Source organism: Macrobrachium rosenbergii, chromosome 5, assembly GCF_040412425.1.
Source record: "Macrobrachium rosenbergii isolate ZJJX-2024 chromosome 5, ASM4041242v1, whole genome shotgun sequence".
Taxonomy (NCBI): Eukaryota; Metazoa; Arthropoda; class Malacostraca; order Decapoda; family Palaemonidae; genus Macrobrachium; species Macrobrachium rosenbergii.
Window position 1 is genome coordinate 21,953,887 of NC_089745.1, and position 17,981 is coordinate 21,971,867.

The 17,981-nt window shown below is 41.6% G+C and overlaps 1 pseudogene; it reads left to right on the forward strand.

Annotated features, from left to right (window-relative positions):
- Window positions 1–8,170: 8,170 nt before the first annotated feature.
- LOC136838999 (uncharacterized) lies at window positions 8,171–13,073 on the forward strand (annotated as a pseudogene).
- Window positions 13,074–17,981: the final 4,908 nt, after the last annotated feature.

A 17,981-nucleotide genomic window follows, 5' to 3' on the forward strand; every position in this document is an offset into this window, starting at 1 on the left:
ATATATATATATATATATATATATATATATATATATATATATATTATATATAATTATACTTACAATAATTATATACATATACGATGGGGTTACTTACAATAATTTAATATCGATACAATATTTTGAAAATACGTATTTTTAAATTTCGTGGGCGACTGGCGCAGGTAACAACGCACAATCAGGCAGCGTACGGTGTACAATACGTTGGCCTGAGAGGCTGGAATAGGTACATTAATTCAATGAGCTGACCTCACTTTCTCTCGTTGTGTCGGAAGTTAAAATAGGTCAGTGTTCGTTTGCAATTTTTGTGCGTTTGTAAATACAAGTAGTGCACGAGTGACGATAATCCGAGTTTACGATGGAGTTAGCAATTAATACCGGTACGACAATATTTAGAAAATATTTTTAAATTTCGAGCGGACACAGGCAACAGCGTACACTACAGTTGTCGTAAAATCAGGCAGCAAGAGAGACCAACTTACAATAGACCAACTTCTTTTTCTCCGTCTCTTTATTCCATCTTCTGGTTAAAAACGTAAGAGGATGATAAAAGTATTGTTAGTAACCTTATACGCTTGCGAAAATGTGTACAGCCATAAACAACCGAACGAGACTGTTGTTTTGCTAATAACCGAATCGGATAACAACTGTTTTGCTTGTATTTCAACCATCGTACGGTTAAACAATTACTGTAGTTGTTAAAAATAATGTTAAGTACTGATATGTTTTTACACTACCCTTATCCGCTTTGGAGAAAAGATCAGCAAGGAAATATACTGCTACAGTAAATTTAAGCTGCAAGTTGTAGTTGAAGCTGAGAAAAGAATGTTCAAGCTGCTAATGACTATAAATTATCGTGCATTGGCAACATGGATGAAACTCGACAGCAAATAAAATTGGAAAATATTTCAATCAAAACTACTGGGCATGAAAGAACACATATTACTGCTGTTTTCACGCCGATAAAAGATAAATACGAAAAGCTCGTAGTATGATGATGAAATCAAGAGAAAATAGCAAATGGAATCTTGATTTTTTTTTTTACACAAAACAAACGGCCAGCCACCAATGTCCTCTATTAACGAAAAAAAAATGGTTAAATTAATTTCACAACGAGACATATTTAAGTTATATTTCGACTTAAAAACATTTTGTAGAACGAAAAATATATATGTCCCTTATAAATAAAGTATCTAGAGATTCATTTACGCTAACTAGAAGCGAGAAATGCCCTCTGAACCGAGTTAAATGCGGCGAAATAAAGACAGTGTGCTCGATTTCCAAACCAAAATATTTGATCGCTATGATCGGAATTTATAATGCTAAAGCAATACAAGAATCTTTACGATTGGATACAGTGTAGTAAAGCATAACTTTTTAAAAGATCCAGGGAAAAGATGCACATTCATTATTTTGATGTTTGTATAATACGGTGTTGTGTGAAAATAGAATACAATATAATGTAGGCTAGGCTACCGTATATGATATATGAAAGTGCAGGCTAGGCCTTGTTTGTTATTCAATTTCTCTTAATACTGACTTATCATGTATATCTGCATTGAACCTGCAGAATTAGCTGACACTAATAATTACTATACCATATATGTATAAAGTATACTATGTAGTGTAGGCTAGGCTACCATATATGTATAGATGATACAGATAACCCTAGTGTGGGCTAGGCCATATTCGAAAGTTACGATTTTTTCAACAAACGATGGGTTTTGGAACCTAACCCCATCGTAAGTAGGGGAATACCTGTATATATATATATATATATATATATATATATATATATATATATATAATATATATATATATATATAATATATATATATATATATATATATATATATATATATATATATATATATATATATATATATATATATATATATATATATATATATATGTGTGTATATGTATATTTATGTATATACATATATATTTATGTATATACAGTAAAACCGCTGTAATTGCATGGGGATGCATATCACACCCCGTGTATATAATATATTGTATATATATATATATATATATATATATATATATATATATATATATATATATATATATTTATATGTATATACAGTAAACCCCCATATTCATATTAGGGGATGCATACCACAACCCTCCCCGCGAATAGCTAAAACCTGCGAATACTTAGAAACCTAAAAACACTTAGAGCTGCCTATTTTCATAGTTCAAACAGACACAAATCAAAATAAAAATGCTTATGCAGGTATCATCCTACTTACCATGAGGTTAGGTTCCAAAAAACCATCGTCTGTTGGAAAAAACATAAGAAATACCAAAATGTATCTCGAACATAGCCTAGCCTACACTACAAAATATACTCTAAAAATACAGGGTATAGTAATTATTATCAGCTAATTCTGGAGGTTCATGCAAAGTGACTTATGATAATTAAGTGCAAAGAGAAATTGAATAACAAGAATTAGCTTAGTCTACACTATGGTACATTGTATATGTATACGGTAGCGTAGCCTACATTATACTGTACTCTAGATTCACATATCGTATTATACAAACGTCAACATAATGAACATACATCTTTTAAAATGTTAGGCCTTAATTCACTGTATCCAATAATATTGTATATATTCTTATATTACTTTTGTATTATAAATTGCGGTCAAAGCAATCATGTTTTGGTTTAGGAATCGTTTATGCGGTGTTTATTTCGTTATATTTCATTCAGCTCAGAGCGTTTTTCTTGCTTCTAGTTAGTGGAAATGGATCTCTAGATACTTTATTTATATGGGGCAAGGTTATCTTTTGTTATAAGAAGGTTTTTAAGTCAAAATATAACTAAAATATGTGTTGTTGTGAAATTAATTTAATTATTTTTTTGTTAATAGATGATGATGGCCATTTGGGGACGTTTGTTTTGTGTAAAAAATAAATCAAGATTCCGTTCGCTATTTTCACTTAATTTTCAATCATAATACGAGCTTTACGTATTTATAGTTTATCAGCATAAAAATAACAGTAATGTGTTCTTTCATGCCCAGCAGTTTTGATTAACCCTTAAACGCCGACTGGACGTACGATACGTCGACTAAAATTGTCTGTTGGGTGCCAAGTGGACGTACGGTACGTCAACTACAAAATGTTTTTTTAAATGTTTGCGGAAAAATAATTATAGGCCTAGTTTGCGAAAGGTTTTAAATCACGTGCCTTGAGGGATGCTGGGAGTTCACGGATCACGCTGTTGTTTTGTTTAGAAGCGTCACCTAGCCTCGCATGCGCCAGTTTCTTCCTTCCTGCACTACAAAGCATCAGCGGCTCATCGTCGGAGAGCGATTTCTTGACGCATCCGTGTTTTGCAGAACTTTGGCGAGTGTTCGCGTATTTGTGACGCAACAGGACGTTTGCAGAGATGTCCCAACGTCATCAGGACCGTGAAAGGTGCATATTGCCTGTCGGTAGTGAGCGTGTGAGGCGAGTTTTAGACTGGGATGCTGGAGAGGGACCAAGCACCCAAGGTGACCCAGCTTTTCAACGCCGTGTTGTGTGGCCACGTGTGACCGAAGGGGACCAAGGACCACATCCCGTGCCTTTTACGACCCCTAGGAAGCATCGGGTGTCCTGAGGGGCATCCGTAGGCATTTGGGAGGCCTCCAACAAATGGATATTGACGAGTACTTGTTGGAGCTCGATCGAGAGCAGGTGGAAAGTCCTCATTTCGATGGCAGTTGGTCATCTAGTGATGAGGACATCACGTCCGATGTTAGCGATGTCGAGTATTTGCCCCCAATGTCTGTACGGGAGCCACAGCAGGAAAGTGAACTGGAATTTAGTGGTTTCAGTGTGTATGAGGGAGAGTCTGAGGAGGAGGAGGAGGCACCGATTGTGGCTGGTGAGGATGAGACAGAAAGTGGTGGTGAAAGTGAGGGAGATGGGCCAGTGGGGAGGGTGGGAGTGCGAAGTCGTGCCCGCGCACGGGCCCGTAGAAGGTCGCAACGTTGCGGCAGCTTGGGTGAAGGCCACTCGTCCGAAAGTGATGAGGGGTGGTTGGAGGACCCCACCCCACCTAACATGCACCCATTCACGGTAGCACCTGGACTGACCGTCCCTGTGTCTCTCACTGCACTGGGGTTCATTCAGTTCTTCCGGACGCGGGAATTGCTGGAATACCTCGTTGCAGAAACGGTGGATTACGCTCAGTACTGCCATGAGGAACTGCAGACGACGTTGTCATATCGCTGGCGGGGCTGCAACCTCACGGACATGGCGCATTTTTTGGGGCTCCACGTTTTTTTTGGAATGATGCCTGCTGCCGACATCAGGCAATATTGGAGGCGGAAATTTTTTTTAAGTATGCCCAATGTACCTGGCATTATGGCCCGTGATAGTTTCCTGGCGTTGGACAGGTATTTCAACTCCTTCAACCGAAGGGCCATACCCCGGAATAACCTCGACCACCTCATCTTAGTCCGCCCAATGTTGGACTACATTCGTGAACGGTGCCAGTTTCTCGTGGTTCCTTCCAAGAACCTTTCTTTGGATGAGGGGATGATGCCATACAAAGGGCATCTAAGTATAAAAGTGTACAACCCCAAGAAGGCAAAGAAATATGGTGTGAAGTTATTTTTATTAAGGAATCCAACACTGGATACGTCGTGGACTTCTTGGTGTATTCTGGGGTCTTGTCCACGCTGCGTGACACTGTCTTCGGTCTTGTGGATCGTTTCCGTAACCAGGGATACCACCTGTTTATGGATAATTATTATAACTTGGTATCCCTGGCCCAGGAACTGTATGAAGCAGGTGTGCACGTCAGTGGTACCCTTCGGTTGGTGTGTGGGGCCCCGAATGTCCTCAAGAGGTTTGCTAGCCAGCCGCAACATCTGGCAAGAGGAGAGACAGGGTGGCGGCGGAAGGGAGATGTCTTCGTCATCTGTTGGAAGGGGGTCCGACTCGTGCCCATGATTACGACGAGTAATGAGCCAATCCAAGAAGAGATCGTTCAGCGGAAGAAGACACGTCGGCAGGGCCGAGTTACGTATGAGGAGTTTCGTGTCCAACGGCCTACTGTCATCGGGCCCTACAACAGGCACATGGGAGGAGTTGATCTCTTTGATCAACTCGTCCAGTATTATCCCTTCGCCAGGAGAACCAGGAGGTGGACACAGAAGCTCCTCAAATACCTCCTTCAGTTGGCCCTCCAAAATGCCTACATCCTCTACTGTGGGCACAATTCGGACCCCCGGAAGTTGTCCCACATCCAGTTTCTCGAGGTGGCTGGGAATGCCCTCATAAACTTTAATCCAGAGGAGTGGCCTTCCAACACCGGCCCCCTGCCCCGAGCTCCAGATCTGCCCCGAGAGGATAGGGCAGATGTCGCTAGGAGGGCCAACCTCAGTCTTCCTGCTCCTGCCGACGCCGCCCCTGCTGATGCCGCCGCCCTTGATGATGCCGCCGCCCCTGCTGCCGCTGTCCCTGCAGATGCTGCCGCCCTTGATGATGCCGCCGCCCTCCCTCACATTCCAATGTCCTGTCAGGTAGTGGACCCTGTGTGTCGGCTGCAGGCAGGGGATCACATACTGGAGCTCCTAGAAGGGCGTAAGCAGAAACGGTGCCGGGTGTGCCATATGAATGGCAGAAGAAGAGACACCCAGTACGTCTGTTGCACCTGCAAGGTAGCACTTTGCAGGTTCAGGGAGTGTGACCGTAAGTACCACACTGTGGTCATATATTGGAGTGCGCCTACCCAAGGGACACTGGAGGGCGCAGCGGACCGCCGAAGGGCGGTCCATCCGCAGTAAGGGCACGCGTCTCCCTCCTCCACCTGTGCCTCGTCATGTCGAGAGGAAAAAAATGCAAGACTCTTCAATGGAGGAGGGAGAAAACAAGAACAGAACGAAGAGTCAGGATTACGAGTGAGTATTCTGCATTGATTTTATATTTAGTTTTATATTTATTACAAGTTTTTATATATCTGTATTTATTGGTGTTTTGTATATTATTTTGTTTTATGCAAAAAAAGTTTTTCACCTGCATTCCTTTTAGTTATGTATTCGTACCAAAATTAAAAAAAAATATATTATATATATGTGTATGTATACACCTCACACATCTCAAACTGTCAACCTACCCGCCCAGTTCTCCTCGCTGCTAGGAGAAATGGAGCTGGGGATTTGTAACATGTAGCGATGTCACATGTACACATTCGCTAATCAAAGTCCTTCAAAGAAGGCATCCTTCATAAAAATGGGAAAAATGCATCGGGTCTAAGCGATGTCAGGCAGGGCAGCTGATCGAGGCATCATCGCCTACCCCACCGTCACTAAAAATCTATAAAGGCTGTTAAAAAAATCAAAGTCCTTCAAAAAGAAGGCATCGTGCAAAATCACAAAACCCCATATAAAAATGGGAAAATGCACAGTTAAAAATGAAGAAGATATATAATATATATATATATATATATATATATATATATATATATATATTTGGGTCTTTTGGTAAGCAAAAAATCTAACATTCTAGTGATATTCAATCATTTACCTTCATTTTGCAACAAATGTCAATGGGAAGTCTCTAGCACAATATTTCGATTTATGGTGAATTTTTGAAAAAACTTTTCCTTCCGAACAAATTCTCCTACATCTTTCAGTAGTCTGGAAAGAATTCTATAGAATGTTTTGTGTGGTGAATTTTTGAACTCTGCTGAAAATCTCAAATCTCAGCATTTCTTGAGTCACCTTGTCGTAATTTTCGCGCCATTTTATATTAGGCATTACATAAAGTGTTATACATCAAAATGTGCACAATTACATGTACAATACAACAAAAAATAACTCATGGTTGTAGCTTTTATCAGTTTTGAAATATTTTCTTATAAATCACGATAAGTGACAAAATTTGAACCTTCGGTCAACTTTGACTCGACCGAAATGGTAAAAAAACGCAATTGTAAGTAAAAACTCTTACATTCTAGTAACATTCAATCATTTACCTTCATTTTGCAACAAACGGGAAGTCTCTAGCACAATATTCCAATTTATGGTGAATTTTTGAAAAAACCTTTTCCTTCCCTCTCGTAGCGATAACTCTGCTGAAAATCTTAGCATTTCTTGAGTCACTTTGTCGTAATTTTCGCGCCGTTTTATATTAGGCTTTACATAAAGTGTTATACATCAAAATGTGCGCAATTCCATGTAGAATACAACAAAAAATAACACATGGTTGTAGCTTTTATCAGTTTTGAAATATTTTCATATAAATCACAATAAGTGACAAAATTTGAACCTTCCGTCAACTTTGACTTGACCGAAATGGTCGAAAAACGCAATTGTAAGCCAAAATTCTTACATTCTAGTAACATTCAATCATTTACCTTCATTTTGCAACAAACGGGAAGTCTCTAGCACAATATTTCGATTTATGGTGAATTTTTGAAAAAAACTTTTTCCTTCCCTCAGCGCGCGGGAACTCCGCTGAAAATCTCAGCATTTCTTGAGTCACCTTGTCGTAATTTTCGCGCCGTTTTATATTAGGCGTTACATAAAGTTTTATACATCAAAATGTGTGCAATTTCATGTAGAATACAACAAAAAATAACTCATGGTTGTAGCTTCTATCAATTTTGAAATATTTTCATATAAATCACGATAAATAAAAAAAAATCGAACTTCGGTCAACTTTAACTCGACCGAAATGGTCGAAAAATGCAACTGTAAGCTAAAACACTTACAGTCTAGTAATAGTCAATCAATTACCTTCATTTTGCAACAAACGGGAAGTCTCTACCACGATATTTCGATTTATGGTGAATTTTTGAAAAAAAAAAAATTTTACGTCCGCATGGCGTTTTAATTCATGCCTCATTTTGTGATAATATTTTCTCTATGTTGCTTTGATCGTTTTACAATTTGTTATATACCAAAATCATCGCAATTCAGTGTACAATACAACGAAAAAAAATAACTCATTAGCTTCAACCGTTTTGCTCACAGCGCGATTTGTATACAATTATATATGAAATTTTTTTTCGTGCTGTCATATATTCCAATATTTATATATGATAATGATATTTTTTTTTTCATTTCTGATGGTTGCATACTACACTTCAGCTAATGAAAAAAAAGGAGCCAAAAATGAACTCTTAATCTTAAAAACTGAGCTTGATGAGGAAAAGGAAAGTAGATGTTTCGTGTGTACAAGAAACACGATTTAAAGGAAATAAAGCTAAAGGATTGGGTGATGGATATAAGCTGTACTATAGTGGAGCAAATAAACACGGCAGAAATGGAGTTGGCATAGTACTGTCTGGTGAACTGAAGAATCCAGTGATAGAAGTGCAAAAAAAGAATGACCGTATCATCAGGTTGAAGATGTGTTATGGAGAAGAGGTTCTGAATATTATAAGTGCATACGCACCACAAGTTGGTTGCACAGAAGAAGAGAAGGGAAATTTCTGGAGAGACATGGATGGAGTAATGCAAGAAGTGGAAGAACATGAGAGGTTGATAGTGGGGGCAGATTTGAATGGCCGTGTCGGATGTGAAAATGAGGCAATTGGTCGGGTGCATGGGGGCCATGGAATTGGGGAGAGAAACCCAGAAGGAGAGAGTGTAGTGGACTTCGCTATGGCACTCGACATGGCAATAGTAAACACATTCTTCAAGAAGAAAAGGGAACACCTAATAACATATAGGAGTGGGGGAAGATGCTCCCAGATAGACTACTTCCTATATAAAAGGATAAAGCTGGGGGGAGGTCAAGAACTGCAAAGTTATCCCAGGCGACCATGTAGCCCCCCAACACAGACTGCTATGCATAGATTTGAAGCTGAAAAGGGAAAGAAAAACCAAAGCTAAAGGGATAAGGAAAATTAAATGGTACAAATTAGTGAAGGAGGAGGATAAGAAGAGAGAGTTTAAGAGGAGGGTTTTGGAAGATATTAATATAGGAATTGAAGATGTTCAAGAATGGTGGGCATGAAATGCAGCAGTAACGAGAAGACATGGAAAGAAGCTGCTGGGAGAGACATCTGGAATCATATGGGAGGAAAGGGAGAGTTGGTGGTGGGATGAAGACATTGGGAAAGTAGTAAAAGAGAAGAAGAAGGCAAAGAAAAGATGGAAAGAGTCACAGTCAGTGGAAGACAGGGATCGGTTCAGAGAGAAAAACAAGGTGGTAGCCCAAGCTAAAGCAAAGTTGTATGATGATGAGTATAAAGAGCTGGGGACGGAGGAAAGTTTCAATAAGATAATCAAGCTGTCAAAGGCTAAAAATAGGAGCATCAAAGATATTACACATATCAAACAAATAAAAGATCAAGATGGGGTAGTACTTAGAAAGGAGGAGGACATTGTGAAGAGATGGAAAGAATATTTTGAACAGCTGTTAAATGAAGAAAATAATAGGCTAATAAGAGGGATGGGCAGGTGAACATTGGCATGGTGATGAGGTTTTCTAAGCAGGAGGTGCTGGATGCATTGAAGAAGATGAAGAATGGGAAGGCAACCGGACCAGACATGATACCTGTGAAGGCATGGAAGGCATTAGGGGATGAAGGAGTGGATATACTTTACGATCTTATGATAAAGATCCTTGAGCAGGAAAAGATACCAAATGAGTGGCGTGAGAGTATTCTGATCCCAATCTTCAAAGGGAAAGATGTCCAAGAGTGTGGCAATTATAGGGGTATTAAACTAATGTCCCACACTTTGAAGATACTGGAAAGGGTGATAGATGCCAGACTAAGAGAAGAAGTAGAAATAGGTAAAGAGCAGATGGGATTTATGAAGGGAAGGGCAACAACAGATGGTATATTTTGTCTGAGACAACTAATGGAGAAATTCAGGGAAAAACAAAGGGACCTAAATATGGTATTCAATGACCTTGAAAAGGCTTATGACCAAATCCCAAGACAAGAGGTATGGAGGAGCCTGAGGGAGAGGATGGTGCCAGAGAAGTACCAGCGATTGATACAGGAGATGTGCCGGAATGTATTTACCAGAGTGAGGAGCAGTGTTGGGGAGATGGAGGGTTTTGAGGTGAGAGTAGGATTACACCAGGGGTCGGCTCTTAGACCATTTATCTTTAACACTGTGATGGACGTTATCATAGAAGAAGTAAGGGAGGCAGTACTGTGGAACATATTGTATGCGGATGATACTGTCCTCTATGCAGAGAGCAGGGAAGATCTGGAAATGAAATTGGAAAGATGGAGACAAGTACTGAGGACAGAGGAATGAGAATAAGCAGATCTAAGACAGAATATATGTGTACCACCAATGAGGGGGGTGATAGGGAAAGTATTCAGCTTGGGGGAGAACCAATAAAGAGAGTTGATAATTTCAAGTATTTGGGATCCTTCGTTAATGCTGGAGGAAGTATGGAAGAAGTAAAACATCGGGTACAGGCAGGCTGGAACAACTTGAGAGCGGCTTCCAGAGTTCTTTGTGACAAAAGAGTACCGCTGAGGTTAAAAGGAAAATTTCATAAGACGGAGGTAAGAACAGCCATGATGTATGGCACGGAAACAGCAAGCTTGAGAAAGACAGGAGAAGATGATGGATGTGGCAGAAATGAGAATGCTTAGGTGGATGGCTGGGGTGACGAGAGAGGATAGGATCCGAAATTATTATATTAGGGGATCGACCAAGGTGATGGAAATATCAAAGAAAGTGCAGGAGGGGAGGCTGAGATGGTATGGACACCTGTTGAGGAGAGATGAGGACCACGCTGGTAGACATACTATGGGGATGGAGGTCCAGGGAAGAAGAAGAGGGAGACCAAGAAAGAGATGGAAGAACTGTGAGGGGAGACCTGCGTGAGAAGGGAACTGATGAGGCAGAAGTACAGGATAGAAATAGATGGAAACAGCTCATCCGAAACGGCGACCCCATATAAAAATGGGAACAAGCTGGGAAGAAGATATATATATAATATAAACCCTTCCAAATGGGGACTTGGCATGGCCCCTGCATTCCTCAGAATCACATGAACAGATCGTAGAGAGAGAACAAGGAGGCACTGTGCCATGTACTCTCATCTATGGTTGCTGAGGAAATATCCCCCATACACTCCTCAAGGGCATTGGACGCTTACATCGGGACCCTGATTGGTTTAGTAGGCCTAGTAGAAGTGGTCTGCCAACGACCTCGAACTATGGGGGTAAAGTGGGAGGTGAGACACGGTGAGAATGCCCCAAGTGTTGCGGCCCTACCAAGGGAGTTCGCTTTGTCCCTTGGCATCGACGGGTGTGTCCGACAAGCAGCCGCTCTCCCTCCACTCATGGTCTCTTAACATTGCGTACCTCTTAGTCATTAGAACTAAATAGATAATGGGCCCATTGTAAGTTTCTCTAGATTATAGCTACCATATTAATTTAAGTCAATGCATTTGATTTCTGCATATCCAACAGCAAGATTAGAATCCTTCGTGACCTCAGGATGGGATCATAATTTTTGGTGTCAGGTGTGTGGGGTCTCTTACAATGCGTTAATTTATCAATTTTTAGCCAACTGTGGGTCATTGCATTTGTGCCAATCTGATAATTAACTGTACAGTGCTATTAATCTGAGACAATGGCGTATAATACGAGGAGCAAGAGTGCAAACACACACAAGAGCGACGAGAAGATGAGAGACAGTAGGGCTGTAAAAAGTAGTCCTGCAGTAATTGGGGAAGATACCGAAGTAGATGAACAATCTGAAAAAGAGTTACAGAGGGAATTCATGGAGTGGAAGTGGCAGAGACACAAGAACCGGACGAATGTGAGTGAAACGGACAGTAGCAGACCGTCAGGAATTCCGAATGGCGTTAGTGCAATTAATGGGTCTATGTCTTCAGGAATTATGGGACAGCCTTCTCTTCTAGTCACAGGTAAACAATCAGAACCGGTGAGGAAATTACCCATCCTTGGTAGCATGTGCCAGAATTCGATGGCTCCCGACCCCAAGAGGGATTCCTCTCCATCAAGGCCTTTTTAAAGTGTGTGGAAATCGCTACAGAAAATTGGACTGATGAGGCAAGAGTTTTGGTTGCCCAGCAGAAAATCATGGGGAGTGCTGGGTGTATGCTGGTGGGGTGGGACCATGGCTCTTCCGAAGTTTGGGGCGAATTTAAAAGGAAAATGATCCTCCACTTTGCCCTCCTGGAGGATGTACGAATGGAGTTGGTGGCAGCATACAGCCCTGTGATGGGAGTAGGGGAGACAGTGACCTCTTTTGCATATTGACTCTCGAAGGACACTGACAGTTTGGCAGCGGAAAATGATTAGACAGAGGACAAGAAAAATGCATTTTGCAGGCAAATACTAGAGCATGTTCTTCCCCCAGCCACGCTTGGTACAATCCACGGCAGTAAAGTGCCATTGCAAGACATTATTCCAACCTTACCAAAGATAGTTAATGGTGACCTGCGGAGGCAAGGTGGAGGAGGAGGTAAAGCCACACCCCTTCCCTCCTTCACTGCAGCTGACCATTCCATGACAAGGAAGAGCGCCCTCCCTGCCCCCAACTCAAGAGGGGCCACGGGAGGGGGGGAGCATGGTTACAAGAGACACTGTTGGTAGTGCAGGGGGAGGAGTCACATGCATGCCCAATGCCCCTCGTATGGACAAAGGTGCTGTGAATGGTGTAGTGCCACTGACCATCTAGTCAACGAGTGTTCAAAAAACGACAGCACGCCCCCTCCCTCAAAAGGAAGGGGGAGGGGAGGAAGAAGTGTGCCAGCAAGCGCCAAACACTCGGCACCCCAAGGGCCCATGGCAGTGGTAACCACGGGGGAGGCAGCGGGCCCTGTGGGAGCAGTGCCACTCCTGGTCAGCCAGTAGGTGGGGGTCTTCCCCCGCCAGTGAGAGCGCCCTCTACCCAAGGGGTGTGTGTACCTGTGGGGGGAACAGAGCAGACGTCACCCACCCCTTCTCCCTCTCACGAGGGTGGAGATTCAGTTCCTCTTCTTGAGGTGGGAATTGGAACAGGAACGTATCATGCCTTATTGGACAGTGGAGCATGTTTCTTTGATCGAGGAATGCTTAGTGATGAATGCTATTATGGCAGTAAAGAGATGTCTGTTGTTAAATACTGCGAGGTCGTAAGATAATGATCCAGCGAGCTGTCACTCAACAGATTTCCATAGGAGGACATATTGTGACTCACAAATTCCATGCTGTACCAACAACTTACATGGAAGGAATTCCCATTAATCTGGGAATTGGCTTTGTGCGAGAGCACAAGGTGGCCCTCTGTGGGGTTGACAGGGGGGAGTGGAAGTGTGTATGCCAGTGGGTACTGGGCTGTACCAGCAGCTATCTGTCTTGGGAGAGAAGAGACAGTGTGTCAAGGTGGCCCGGGCATCCAAGGGGGATATGGGAGTGGTGCCCACTAGCCCTGAGGTAGGGAGGTAATTCCTTCCTCCCATCTTTATTCCCTTCCTGTTGTCCCAGCACAAAAATTAGAAAAAGGTACACTCGCATATTTTAATCCCCATACTAAGTTGGCAGAGTTCATGTTGCCAGGGGTCGCTGTCATTGTCGATGGGAAGGCGAATGTACCTTTTATTAATGTAAGCAGTAATAGGTTAGATTTAGAAGTGTGCACCCTTGTAGCAGCTGAGTCAGGGTCATGGCAAACCACAGCTTAGAAGGTTACTGCAAACAGCTGTCAAAGCAACGCCTTTGAATTACCGTAGTTACACAGGCAACATAGTCAGGGAATTTCAAGATGTGATTGCGATAGGAGAAGAGCCCCCAGGGAGACATTAATAAGTTACCTTTTAAAACAGAGACGGGAGATCATCCCCCATTTGAACTTAGCCTTATAGAACTCCTGCATGTCACGAACAAGTAATCGTGAAAACAATAAATCAATTGCAAGATCAGGGTATCATTCCAGAAAGCGAGTTCCCCTGGGCTTCTCCAATCGTTTTGGTAAAGAAGAAAGATGGCTCTCTCAGGTTGTATGTTGATTATATGCAACTGAATGCCATTACAAAGGATAATGCCAATCCATTGCCTTCAATCAAAGAGCTTTTGCTTAAAGTAAGGAAGAGTAAATTTTTCATCATGCTGGATCTCAAGTAAGGCTATCATCAAATTCCCTTAGATGACGAGAGTGAAGAGAAAATGGCCTTTACTGCAAATGTTCCACTATTTGAATATAATTTCCTTCCCTTTGGATTACAGAATGCTCTGGCTCATTTTTCACGAGTAATGATTCAGTTTTAGCTTCCATAATAGGCCATAGAGTTTTTGTATACTTGCATGATATCATTGTAATCGGTGCCACTGTACAGGAGCATATGGCTAACTTGTTACAGGTTTTGGAAGCATTAAGGTGCCATGGTATGAAAATTAATTTAGAAAAATGTAAATTTTTCCAGGCCGATGTAGAATTCTTAGGACACATAGTAACTTCTGAAGGCCTTAAGCCTTGTGCTGATAAAGTCATAGGAATTAAAGAATTCCCACAGCCTAACGTAGCCATCTTCCTCAGACTTGCAGGTTATTATTGCAAATTTATCAGAAATTTTAGACAAATAGCGAGATCATTGGATGCATTAAGGAAGGGACCTGATTTCCAGTGAGGTGAAAGAGAGGAAGATGCTTTTCAGAAATTAAAAGATGCCCTGGAGAACGACGACCTCTTGGCTTATCTGAGGTTCGTTCAGCCATCTATATTGACCACAGATGTGAGTGATATTGTGATTGGAGGGGTAATCTCTCAGAGTCAATGAAGGTAATGACAGAGCAGTTTGTTTTGCTTCATGAGCATTAAAAGGGGTAGAGTGAAATTATAGCACCTTCGATCAAGAGGCTTTGGCAGTCCTATGGTTGTTGGAGACACCTCACTATTTTTTCTTGGGACAGAAAGTAAAGATTTTCAAAGATCACCAACCATTAACGTACTTGTTTAAAAAGACTGAGATTACAAATCGCTAAGTTTGATGGATCGAGCGAATTCCAGTTTGATATCATAAAGCTCAAGCATTTCCCAGGAAAAAGTAATAGGGTGGTGGATGCTCTCTCCAGGAACATTGTAGGAGTAACAACACTTACTGCAAAGTGCAAGGAAGAACGACATAAGAAATCTTGTAACACTGATGGCACAGGCAATGCTGGCACTAGTGCCAGCAACGTTACGACAAATCAAAACAATGACAGTCGTCAGGTGTGTGTGCAACGCATAGAAAACAGGAATCTCATGAGCACTTACAGGTGAGCGGAAGTGGCCAAGATGACGGCTGGTTGAATGCAGGTGGAACTCCGTCTTGGGGATTTCAGAATAAATGCCCCAAGAATGAAAGTGTGGTTGATTTTTGTGGTTGGAGTGTGCGAGAACTGGTTGAGAGTCAGGGTTCTGAAGCCTGGATTAAACAAATCAAGGCCTGTGTGAGAGGTGAGAGCGGCAAGTTCCCGAGTTTTGTGCATTTGCGAAAGGATGTGTTGTTCATCAAAGGAGACGTCTTATTGTGTAGATATGAAAAAAGGCCCGGTGATATCCGAGCCTGCATCGTCCTTCCTAAAGCTTTGATAGAGAAAGTCATGCACATGATCCATGTTAGCCCTTATGCTGGACATGTAAGTATAGAGAGATCCCTTAGAAGAGCCCATGAGCACTTCTTTTGGGTTAGCATGTGTAATGACATAACCAGATTTGTAAGAAATTGTCATGTGTGTAATAAGATGAAAAATCACAGACATGTGGTACCGAAGGCCTGATTGTGGCCTGTAATGCCTGTAAAATGGGACAGAATACACATGGATGTGCTGGGACCACTACCTTCTGAGCAAGGACAACCTAAATATATTTGTATGTTCGTGGATGCACTCACATGCTTCACATGTGTGCGACGGAAAATAAGACAGCGGGTGAAGTGGCTAAGGTATTATGTTCCCTCGTGTATCGGTTTGGGTGTCCTAGGATGTTGCTCAGTGACAATGGGCGTGAATTCGTCAATGAGGTGATCTGTGAGTTTACAGCTCTCATGCAAATAAGGCATGTCACTTTTGCAGCTTATCGGCTGTCAGCCAATGGGCTAGTTGAGTCCCGTAATCGTGAAGTGATCAATATCTTAAGATAACTAGTCAAGGATCACCCGACTCCATGGCTGTCTCTGCTGCAGATGGCTGAGCTGGCTATTAACACCGCTTATAACAGCTCAATTAAGGACACCCCCTATTTTCTGATGTACGGGCAGGATATCAGACTGCCATATTCAGTGGTCTTGGACCCTCAACAGATACCACTTTACACAGTGGAACAGTACAGGCAGTCCCTGGTTTACGACGGGTCTGGCTTACGATGTTCCAAGGTAAAGACGCTTTCCAAATATATTCATCAGAAATTATTTCCCGGTTTATGACACGTTCCGGGGTTACGACACATCATACACCGATCCGATGAAAGAAATATAGCTCCAAAACTGCAGAACAATCAAAATTTGGAGGTTTTTTGGATGAAAAACTCAATAAAAATGCAGTTTACATTGTTTCCAATACACCTAAAGCATTAAAAGTAAGGTTCTCTCAGGATTTTTGACGATTTTCAACGATTTTTCGGTTTACGACGATTTTTGGTTTACAACACGGCATAAAAACGGAACCCCCGTCGTAAACCGGGGACTGCCTGTACCAGGTTTGGTTTTGTAACATGACCCGGCGAGTGTTCCAAACTACACAGAGACTGCTGTTGAAGGCCAATGAAAAGTATCAGTTGCAGTACGATAAACACTTCCGCACACATGATTCTCCAATCCAGGTAGGGGACAGAATCTATCTGAGGAGAAAGCAACTGCTGAAACACAAGCTCAAACCGGCCTATATGGGACCATATCGTGAGATGGAGATCAAACAAACCACTGCGGTTATTCAGTATATCCACACTGGGGCCGTACGCAAGCAACACCTGTCGCATCTGCATGCAGTGCTCGAGTCCAGTCTGGTGTTCCACACCAGCAAAACAGTTCCCCTGTACTTGGGATTGGCTGGGTATTTGAGAGAAGAGCCAGTGGAATGCATACGCGCGCAGGTGAGTGCCATGCTGAAAGAACAATAGTGTGCTCACAAGCTTATGTCATAAGTGAATGACATTGCACAGTGAATGAAAAGGACCAGTGTTCAAAATCTGTAATTGGCATCCCATGTCCTTCCCTTGAAATCAGAGATATACTAAGAGTTTTAATGTTCTGATGTTTCGTGTTTTGTGCTTTTGATTTTTCCAATTATTTTGAGTGTCAATGTCATTGCCTGTGTATCATATTCCTGTGTTTTAATTTTTTTGTATTGTGGTTACGTTGATTTTGTTTTTGAAACAATTTTTATTGTTTTGTGATTTTTTTTTGGCCCTTATTTTGTTTTTAATTATATGCCAACATGGATGCCACATTTTCTGTATGATTTCTTTTATGCTACATTTGCACAGGTGCTGGAATTTCTGTGCACGATTTATGGTTTTTCGGTACTATTATTTTATGTAGTTGTCTTCAAAAGTAAACTGATGTTCTGAGACTGTTCTTTTTGCTTTGTTGAAAAAGTTTCATTGCTTTATATTGTGCTGTTGTGCCTACATTTCTAAATTACTGTTTTTGTCCAAATTTGTTTGAGAAAAACTGAATACACTGCAGGATGCAATGTGATTAAAAATTTGATGCTATGTTGTCCTGATTGCAAGGGCAGTGTTAAAGTGTCATATTGTTTCTTTTTTTTATGCTAATAAAGATGGAATTTGACTGGAACTCTGTTATAAGGAATATTGTGAGGCATGAGAATTATTACTTTGAAAGATTTTGGCTTGTGATGCACCAGCTGGCCCTGTTTTTGTGATTAGTTGTATTTACTTAATTTTAGTTAGTAACCAGACAGTATGAGGCTTGTGGTGGGATAGTGCAAAGGCTTCAGCTTTGCGGGACACATACCACTCGGGAAGGGAGTGATAAACCCTTCCAAATGAGGACTAAGCATGGCCCCTGCATTCCAAAGAATCACGTGAGCAGACCGTAGA